An 11,571-nucleotide genomic window follows, 5' to 3' on the forward strand; every position below is an offset into this window, starting at 1 on the left:
TACCGAATGGTACGTGACAGTTTTGGAAGATTATTTCATACCCATTGTCCAAAGTGACCCTGATATCGACAAGATGTGGTTCACGCAGGACGGAGCTAGATCCTATCGAAGCAAGTCAGTGATGTCTTGGAGGAGCACTTAGGAGACCGCATTCTGGCTCTAGGTTACCCAGAGGCCGCTGGCATGGGCCTCGATTGGCCGTCACATTCTGAACACAAGCGACCCTTTTTGTGGGGCTATGTTAAATACATGGTGTACTGTAATAACCCTAAAACAAGTGCTGAGCTGAAAACAGCAGTTCAGGAGGTCGTTGATAGCGTCGATGTTCCGACACTTCAGTGGCTCATACATAATTTCGCTATTCGTCTGCGTCACAACATCGCCAATGATGGCAGTGATGTCGAACATAACATTGAAACGATCCCTTTGAAAAATTAAGAATGACAGTGCTGGAAAAAACTCTTACGTTATATGATACAGAAATAGTTGAGCAAACCTGAACGTACTCAGACAGTTCTCTCTTTACTTATTCTGATCATCACTAAACTGACACTTTTTTTTTTTTTGCGCAACGCAATCTGACTGTCGATTCTCCCTACAAAACAGTGGCCCTGACTAACAATAACCTATACCTTTCATGAATCACTTACCTCACAAAAATCTTCGTTACTCGAACTACTGCAATACAGCGAGCGCCAATACTGCCAGCTAAATAAAAGAGTCTAAATACTGAAGGCACTAACTACTGGTACGCGACTGCTACGGTCGCAGGTTCGAATCCTGCCTCGGGCATGGATGTGTGTGATGTTCTTAGGTTAGTTAGGTTTAAGTAGTTCTAAGTTCTAGGGGACTGATGACCACAGATGTTAAGTCCCATAGTGCTCAGAGCCATTTGAACCATTTTGAACTACTGATAGGCATAGTTAGCAAATGAATTTGATAGAGAACAAACAATGTATTTACCTTAATGGCGTTCAAAAGTCATTATATATATATAATTTTGTGACATCCAATTAAACAAATTTCCTTTTTCTGACGTCCAGATCGTCCACTAAAATCTCTAGCATCTCTCTCCCCACATCCACCACTGCTGGCGGCTCACCTCCAACTTCCCAACGCTACGCGCTGTTCACATCCATCTGCTCAACACTAGACAAGCGAATATTCCAACAATGAGTCCAACCAGCCACAGACTGCACACGCCGCAGTCAGCTATTTTCATACAGAGCACTACGTGGCGTTACCAACATAAAAGCCAAAACAGGCTACTTACAGCATAACCTAAAATGGTTCAAATGGCTCTGAGCACTATGGGATTTAACATCTGAGGTCATCAGTCCCCTAGAACTTAGAACCACTTAAACCTAACTAATCTAAGGACATCACACACATCCATGCCCGAGGCAGGATTCGAACCTGCGACCGTAGCAGTCGCGCGGTTCCGGACTGAAGCGTCTAGAACCGCTCGGCCAACGCGGCCGGCGTCAACATAACCTAAATCCGAATGTCTGTGGTGACGTTTAGGTGTTGAATAAAGTGTGCGTGCGCCATAATTTGTAACTAATTTACTTTTTTTCATATAGTTCAATAATTGTCGTCCAGTAAGTGTCCAAGCCATTTCGATAAACATTTTTAAAAAAATAATTTAGACTGGAATGGAACCCTCAACCTTAGGGTATATGCGAATCACGCACTACCTGACCACGACTGGGTGCTTTCGTTGATATTTTTGTAATGGCACTTCACTAAATTTTTCAAATTTGTTTAAATGAACGTGAAAACTTACGCTTTTCTGCATTTCATGTTCAAAGAAGGAATGCAGAGAGTTTTTACAAGCCAAGGCGACATGTACCGATAAGAACTAGCAATAACGTCGTGTACAGAATTGTACAGAGAAAGCGCCTGTACACTGAAATCTAAAGTAAGAAATACGTGGCGTAAGCAATTAGGATACTGATCAGTAAAACAATTGCTGTCTGCTAATGCTTTAGAATGTCCACGAGTTTCATTAGCGATAGTACAAACAAAATATCAGAGACATAATTCGGGTCCATTTCCAATGGCGTAAGAACGCTAGTGAAAGTGTGATACGACCGCTGACAATTGGTCGTGGATTTGATTGTTTACATCTGGATCATTCGTACAGCGGCATTTCCTTGGACTTTTACTCATTGTACACATGTCATAACTGTAATAATTCGCTCCATAGCTGAATGATAGTGTTTACACATTTCGCGCTCAGTTACTGGTGACAGTACCGATTTAAACGGACATGTCAAATGGTTCAAATGGCTCTAACCGCTATGGGACTTAACATCTGACGTCATCAGTCCCCTAGACTTAGAACGACTTAAACCTAACTAACCTAAGGACATCACACACATCCATACCCGAGGAAGGATTCGAACCTGCGACCGTAGCAGCAGCGCGATTCCAGACTGAAGCGCCCTAGAACCGCTCGGCCACAGCGGCCGGCTACGGACATGTCCATCACTAAAATTGTGCCAGATGAAAATATTTATCCGAGTTGTGGGTCACACGATATTTATTTATCTTTGAACGTTACAATATTATTTTATTTATTTATTTATTTTTTTTTTTCTATACAGACTGAATCACCAAAAACTTAACCGCAAATATTGCAGGAATGGGAAGTGCTATTGATGTGGGGGTTTCAGAGAATAGGTTGGAACAATCCGTATTGACATTAACAGACTATAAGTAAAGTAAATTAGAAGGTGAGTGGTGTTTGTTGCAAGATCCTAGTGCGAGTCGTTTACGAGATACCGTATTTTGAAAAGTTCCGACCTTTGGTGGCACAGACTAAAGAACAACACTAGTCCATACACCAGTGACGTGCATTCTGATAAGTAAAGAGATGACTAACCGTCACAGGCTGTGTTCAGAATAACCACCAACAGTGGCACTACACGCTTCCAGTCTCGTACGACTGCTGCAGACGTGCTAACATTTTAGCTGAGATGTCCGAATAGGCTTGCAGTAATACGTCGTTGCATATCTACATCTACATCTACATCCATACTCCGCAAGCCACTTCCCTCTCGGTTCTCCCTTCTATTCCAGTCTCGTATTGTTCGTGCAAAGAAGGATTGTCGGTATGCCTCTGTGTGGGATCTAATCTCTCTGATTTTATCCTTATGGTCTCTTCGCGAGATATACGTAGGAGGGAGCAATATACTGCTTGACCCCTCGGTGAAGGTTCTCGAAACTTCAACAAAAGCCCGTACCGAGCTACTGAGCGTCTCTCCTGCAGTTTATCTGTCATCTGCGTAACGCTTTCGCGATTACTAAATGATCCTGTAACGAAGCGCGCTGCTCTCCGTTGGATCTTCTCTATCTCTTCTATCAACCATATCTGGTACGGATCCCACACTGCTGAGCAGTATTCAAGCAGTGGGCGAACAAGCGTACTGTAACCTACTTCCTTTGTTTTCGGATTGCATTTCCTTAGGATTCTTCCAATGAATCTCAATCTGGCATCTGCTTCAACGACGATCAACTTTATACGATCATTCCATTTTAAATCACCCCTGATGCCTACTCCCAGATAATTTATGGAATTAACTGCTTCCAGTTGCTGACCTGCTGTATTGTAGCTAAATGATAAGGGATCTTTCCTTCTATGTACTGGCAGCACATTACACTTGTCTACATTGAGATTCAACTGCCATTCCCTTCACCATGCGTCAATTCGCTGCAGATCCTCCTGCATTTCAGTACAATTTTCCATTGTTACAACCTCTCGATATACCACAGCATCATCCGCAAAAAGCCTCAGTGAACTTCCGATGTTATCCACAAGGTCATTTATGTATATTGTGAATAGCAACAGTCCTACGACACTCCCCTGCGGCACACCTGAAATCACTGTTACTGCGGAAGACTTCTGTCCGTTGAGAATGACATGCTGCGTTCTGTTACCTAGTAACTCTTCAATCCAATCACACAATTTGTCTGATAGTCCGTATTCTCTTACTTTGCTCATTAAACGACTGTGGGGAACTGTATCATACGCCTTGCGGAAGTCAAGAAACACGGTATCTACCTGGCAACCCGTGTCTATGGCCCTCTGAGTCTCGTGGACGAATAGCGCGAGCTGGGTTTCACGCGATCGTCCTTTTCGAAACCCATGCTGATCCCTACAGAGTAGATTTCTAGTCTCCAGAAAAGTCATTATACTCGAACATAATACGTGTTCCAGAATTCTCCAACAATCATCGGGTGTAGTTGGTATGTGTTTATAGACAGCGTCTTTCAGCTTTCCCCACAGAAAAAAACTCCGCAGGCCTCAAATTCGGGGAACAGGCCGGCCAAGGTGCAGGTCATCTGCGTCCATTTCATCGATTTAGAAACAATTCGTGAAGACATGCCGTAATACTTCGTGCACTATGGGCTGGACAGTATCAAGTTGGTACCGCATGCCCTCTTAGCCGGCAGAGGAACCTCTTCTAGCATCCGTGGAAGATGGTCTGTTGGGAGGCTGCGATATATGTGGGCCTTCAGTGTTGTATGAAACACGGACCTACGAGTTGATGGCTTACTATCCCACATCGCACATTTACACTCAATGCCGCTGACGTTCCACCTGACAAAGCCAACAGGGATTGTCAGCAGACCAATAGTGCATGTTTCGGGAGTTTCCCTGGCCATGAAACGTGCGTTGGACACATATCTGATACATGCCACTTCCTTGTGCGATTGAGCGGGAGCTAACGTGCTGATCATCTGCAGCAGGAGCAAGAACATTAATTTCCCCCTCTGCTGTCGTCAGCTTGTTATCTTCTGTTACGTTGTCTTGATGTTACACTAACACTTTCACATATCTGGTTGAAGAGGTTGATAAATAATTGTCGAGGTGATTGACGTCTATTGGAATATCTTACAGCATACACTGTACCATAACGAACTGCACTCTTCCATACACCTTGAACATGTTGGCTTTTTCTGCATCGGTAAATCTCTTTGTTCACTCAAAACCTACTGCACACTAAATGCAATCATAACAACATCGTACTACTTAACAGCTACGCAGGTTGAATGGCACAAAACAGTGTCAGTGTGGAAACTTTTCAAAATATGATGATCCATAAACGACTCTCACTAGAATTTTTCAGCAAACACTACTGACATTCTAATTTACTTAATTTACTCTACTTTTAGTTTTTTAATGTCAATAGGCAGTGTTTCATTTAAAAAAGTGTATATTTGCACAAAAAACATACTTTCTAAGTATTATTACAATCTGTTAACCGTGAAAACCGCACATCAATAGCACTTTCTGTTTCCGCAATATCTGCAGTTCAAATTTTAGGTGATTCGCCCTGTATATAAAGTGCAGATCACAGTCAGCAGCAAAAATCGACACAGATGAAAATATATGATAACAAAAGCAGAACTTACAGTGAACTTGGATTGCTTGAGGATGATCACCTTACATGGGACATCAGCACATTTTGCTGATAATTTGAGACATCTTGTTGTGTGGCCCTTAAACCAGCCCCGCCTACCGTCATCCTCTCGTTTGTTTCATGTATTTTAACTTTTAATGTTCGGTGCAATACAATAACAGGTCAACTTCAGTTGCTAGCTCCATCCAAACTTTCCTCCCGAGAGGCCTATAGTCCGATTAAAATTACTTGACGGCTGTCACTCGGCGCTACGGTGTTGCCACAACTGCTGCCAGCTACTGCTCGGCTATAGGCGACACACAAACATGGCGGGTCACTTCACAAATGCTGTTAAGGGGCTCCGGAACGCCCTATACTTGCAATGTTAAAATAACGCTTATAAATTACATCTTTCCTCACAAAGTATTTGAGGTGGGAAGTTGAACTTTTTACAGATTATTTATTGGAATATGGGCTACAACTTAACACAGGGATTTTACCAAATTTTAGTTGAGTTATTAAAGATGATTTTTTTTTCAATTGTAATGAAAATTCACAACATTTTTTTGCATTTTTTTATTTATATATTCAAAAATATACAGTTTTTTGGAAAAAGGCTGTGTTAAATTATGCAGAAGGTACTGTGTAACATTTACTGAAAGTTTGAAACAAATATGTTTGGAAGATCCTTAGAAAACATGTAATTAGTATGAGAAAATAAAAGTTTTGGGAATCGAGCGACAAAGATTGGATTAACTTTTTAGTGCATTCCAGGTCCATAGCATGGATTATCTTCATCCTCTGCAAACTCCTCCTCCAGCTTCCTCTTGTTCCTCCTCCTGTTTACTCTTGCTTGTATTTCTAGACTCTTTACAGCCCTGTCTGCAGCCCGAAGGCGTTCCTTGTCTAAAGCAAGCATCGCTCGTACCATGTTAGAACCTATCTTCATTCCCATATTTCTAAATACCTTGCACCTTACAATGTTGCCATCATTGAAAGTCGCAACAGCATCATACACACCAAAGTGAAGTGTTTCTATTCCAACAAATACAGTCTTGGGGATTCTCGACCATATAACTCTATTTACACTTTCATTGGGGTTTTGATTTTTTACGTGAATACACTTTTTCAACAGTTCAGGTGCTGCTAAGTCTCTGAAAATAGATTTTATCACCTCCATTATTGCATGAGGCAGACTATGCTTATGAGTGTACACTTCACCAGTTAGCAATCCTTTGTTATATTTACACCAACTGTCTTCTTCTTTGGGACACAAGCTATGTTGGGGATTTTCATCGTCTTTATTGTTTACAGTAATAACACATACCTTTGGCTTTCCAACATTTCTCCATTTCTTAAAAGCCTTCAGAGGATTTCTAATAACTTTACTTTTACTCATTATTATACTTCAACAAAACAGAGACTCAAGAAACAGAATTAATTACGAATATTTTCGAGATAACGACAGAGTAAATAAACATGAAACAATCGACAATCACACCAGCGATATATATTGAACCATCACAGGTTAGCCACAACACATACTTTATCTCACATCACTAAAATGTACCTGATGAACACGGACGTTAATAATAACACCATTTGACAGCAGTTTAACAGCGCCACAGTGGGTCACGCCCATGTAGAACACATTTCAAAAAAAATTTAAAAATAGTTGTAGTCTTCGGAATTGAATAAATTATATATCTATTAAAAGGTAATAGTCTGCAGATTCAGAAAACGCAAAAAAGTAAAAATTGAACTTTTCATGATTTTGAGCCTTTCCGGAGCCCCTTAAAGCAAGACGAGGTATGATGAACAGCAATGGGAGATGCCGTATCGATAGCTGAAATGACAGATGACTGAACTGCAGCAGACGACTCGTTTTGTAGCCCTGATGAACTCGTGTCCTAACCTAAAGCCGTCGGCACACGGACCGTGCTGTCGAACGTTAACGTCGAGCGTGCCAAGTTCAACGTGCTGCTGAACGCTCAGGAACGATGCGACTTGTGCATCCGGTACGTGGGCCCTAACCATAGAGTAGAAATATCTCTGGAGTGAGCATTGCGTCCTGCGCATATTGTCAACATTAAACTGAAATTGTCACGTGATCTAAGGACGACGTCGATTGTTTAGCGCCAATTCGCGTCCGCCATCAGGTAACGCCACGTCTCGTCACATAACACCAAAACATTCTACAATATCTTTCGAATGGAGGCATTCGCACAGGTCGTCAACGGAACGTCACGTCATTTCCCGGTACGTCAAGGTTTCTCGGGAAGAAAATTTTAATGGTACCAGTCTGTTAACATCTTAAGTTAACCTATTTTCACCGCGCTCATTCTCCTTATAATAGTCGATTTTGTAATGTTGTATCTTCATAATCTTTATTTTATAATAGCGCTTTGTTTTAGTGACCAATTGGAGATGTTTCATGACGACTGGGATATTTTTTCCACTTTATTACACAACCGAGGGCGTATATCTGAAGGTGAAAAGTTATTTCGGTTTTACGATAACACAACGGCGCTGACACCCACAATGTATATGTATAAGAACATAAGTAGACGAAGCAAATTCCACCATATGACATTTTAAGCAAAAATGTCAGCTTTAATGAAGGAGTAAAATACAGTTGTATATGACGTTATTAATTACGTAAGAAAAAACATAATGGATAAGTTTAACAGGCTTCATTAATTCGTTTGAATCTTTCTTTGATGTGTACGAATGTACATATTTTCCCTAGCAAATAATTGTCGATGTTTTGAAACGTTGTCTCACTTCTCAGTAATTTACCAAACATAATTGATCAAGAACATAGGTTATAAAGTTTGCTTCGGCCATTGACAAATTTTGTCTTTGTTAGCTCCTCAGTTCTGATACTATACTCTAACATTTTATGCATATTAGGGATGGTGACTCAAAACCCCAGTTTCGCCGTTCAGTACTGTGTTAAGCGACTTGACGAGATGTGACATGCTGACGTGAAGCTTCTGTGATGTCATACTCGTTCATTTTGCTCTTCAAAGCTAAGAGCCCAATTTATTTCAAATATCAGACGTAAGCTGCTATGGTGCCTGCAAACGTCTATACTAAATCCACAGCACTTACAAAGGGAATCTGTCTTTACTAGCGATATGACAACATTCAAAATTTATAGGACTAATGACGGACAAATCTACGGCGTCCCGAGATCACGTGACCATTGTGGAAACGTATGTTGACAACACAAAATCAATTATGCGCTTCTGAATGCTCACTCCAGAGATATTTCTACTCTATGGCCCTAACGTGGTATACGCGATCGCAACGTACTCTAGCGGCAGTTGAGGGATGTTTCTAGTTCGTAAATCACACTGTTTACTCAACGGGCGCGCGTAAAATTCCCACGTTAGCTCTATTAAAACGCACATTTCCTTCATCGTCCACGAAAAGGAAAGTGCCATGTCCAATCAATGAGGACACAGGCTTGTAAAAGTTCCATTACAAACAATGCGGTACAAATTTGGAATATTTCTCCGCATAAGACAAACATTATTCATCATTCCCACATTTTAGTAAAACCCCAAGGTCAGCCTTACTTAATCACTCTCCTACCCAGTAGCAGAATCTTTGCAACATGTGAATTACGAAGCTTAAAAGAAAAAGGAGCAAAATATCTTTACACAAGTAGCGCAAGCTGTCCTTTAGATTAAGCCAATCGAAGTCACCCCTAAAAAAAAGATGAACTTATTTTTACATAACATCAAATATTATAGTATATACTTATATTAAACTAATAATAAAGTATCAGAACCTAATAAAAACGCGAATGTTAGGAAAAAATATAGAAGTGTTATGACGCGAACCACCGCCCCATCAAGATCTCATGAGATGCTACTCACTACGCTAAACCGACAACAGGCTCCTAGCATTTAATCATATTGTCTTACCCTTGCTAAAAACTTTAATCGTAGATATTTATGTTACTAACTGAAATTTAATTATAACAAAATGTACCAAGAACAATGCGTTTTGGGTGGATCTTCAGTGTGTCGCTGCCTTCAAATAGCCTATTCTCATAATACGCAAGTTACAATCATTCTTTGGCTTCGAATATGATGTTTCTCAAAATTTTATTGGATCGAATCACACAACTAACAACGGGTTTTCCAGTGATTCTCAATTTGCTGGTGATCAGAAACGGCATACATACATATAGGCTTGAAATGAATCCCAATATGGCGTCTCATGACTGCACTGAAGGGAGACGGAGTGCGTGTGACGTAGGTGGTGTTGTGCCATCTCATTGGTCAACGCTCAGATGCACGCTCAGAATATCTGACATGCCAGATATTGCTCTGCACGTTCGGAAAGGCTCCCGAACGTGCTATTCCACGCTATGACGTCAGAAACTCGGCATGCTCAACGCTCAGTTGCACGGTCCGTGTGCCGACGGCTTAACGACTGCCTTGTATCCGAGAAAACAGCGATCAACAGTTTGCGGCAGAAGTAAAATCATAATCGCTCTGTTAATGGCGATTAAAGCTAACTTCTATGAGCAAAGTCGAGACAAAAAAAAAAAAAAAGTTTCATCGCCAAAAGCAAACTGTAAACTGCAATTTTGTTGCTATCATTGGTTTCCTGGAACTATCCTTATACTGGCTAGATGACCTGCAACATTATCAACTGCCGAGTAGTTCTGGTTGGCAATTGGTTGCAGGTTACAGGTGACCCAAAAAGGTTCCGAACGAAAAAAGAATGATAGGAAGTAAAATAAGAGTAAATTAAAAAGCCAATACGATTTTGAAAATGACGTGGCGAAAAATTATAAATAAAAAAATATATTTAAAACAGTCAACTGAACAAAAATAATAATCAGAGCCATATGATTAGATTTAGAAATTTGAAACAATTCGTTACATGGGACGAGATTCGAACCTACGATCTTTAACATTGCTAAATTTCAATTACTCAATAAGTCACATAAATCTGAAGGCTGTAAATTCAACTAAATACTTAGGGATTTCAATTACAAATAACCTAAATTGGAACGATCACATAGACAATGTTGTGGGTAGAGCAAAGCAAAGACTGCAATTCATTGGCAGAACACTTAGAAGGTGCAACAGGTCTACTAAAGAGACTTCTTACACCACGCTTGTCCACCCTATTCTGGAGTATTGCTGTGCGGTGTAGGATCCGCATCAGGTGGGACTGACGGATGACATCGAAAAAGTGCAAAGAAAGGCAGCTCGTTTTGTATTACCGCGAAATAGGGGAGATAGTGTCACAGACATGATACGTGAATTGAAGTGGCATTTTTCGTTGCGGCGGGATCTTCTTATGACATTTCTATCACCAGTTTTCTCCTGCGATTGCGAAAACATTTTGTTGGCGCCCACCTACATAGGGAGAAGTGATCATCACGATAAAATAAGAGAAATCAGGGCTCGCACGGAAAAAATTAAGTGCTCGTTTTTCCCGCGTGCCGTTCGAGATTGTAACGGTAGAGAGACAGCTTGAAGGTGATCCACTGAACCTTCTGCCAGGCACTTTATTGTGAATAGCAGAGTAATCACGTAGATGGTTTATACGCTAACCCCCACACCATGCCACTACAGTGCGGGCGGTTGCTATTTTTAGGACTAATGATTCAGTAGCAACAATTAACTGCAGTCTTCAAAAATTCGGTATCAGGTAATGTCGTGGGAATTTTATCTAATGTAGGCCGATCTCTGTGGTTATAATAACTGTATATGTAACGTTGAATCGCGTCTTGTGCGGAAGGATACAGTAGTGTTTGGCCAGTGCCGTGTACGAAACGTGTATATTTCGTTAGCATCGTTGTATTTGTGTGCATTGCTTTTGATGAGGTTATTATGTGTGATGAAATACGAGATAAAAGCGTCAGATGCAGGATTCGGGATCCATTACACGTCAAGAAAGGAAGCCGGGCAAGGAAGTTAACTAGGCAATTGTTGCAGCAGTTTGGCAACGGCGAACGGTTCGGGTGTGACGTTGAGCGCTCTGGTTGTAATCGCGTGAAGTGTCAGCTATCAAGTAATTCTGATCGGATTGTAGGCCGCGACGTTTCGTTTCTACCTTGACGTTTCGTTTCGTAATGCCAGGTGGAACTCTGTCCTCATACGGAAGGGAAGCAGCAGCAGCAGTGTCGTAT

This window comes from Schistocerca nitens, chromosome 10 (assembly GCF_023898315.1).
Source record: "Schistocerca nitens isolate TAMUIC-IGC-003100 chromosome 10, iqSchNite1.1, whole genome shotgun sequence".
NCBI classification, from domain to species: Eukaryota; Metazoa; Arthropoda; class Insecta; order Orthoptera; family Acrididae; genus Schistocerca; species Schistocerca nitens.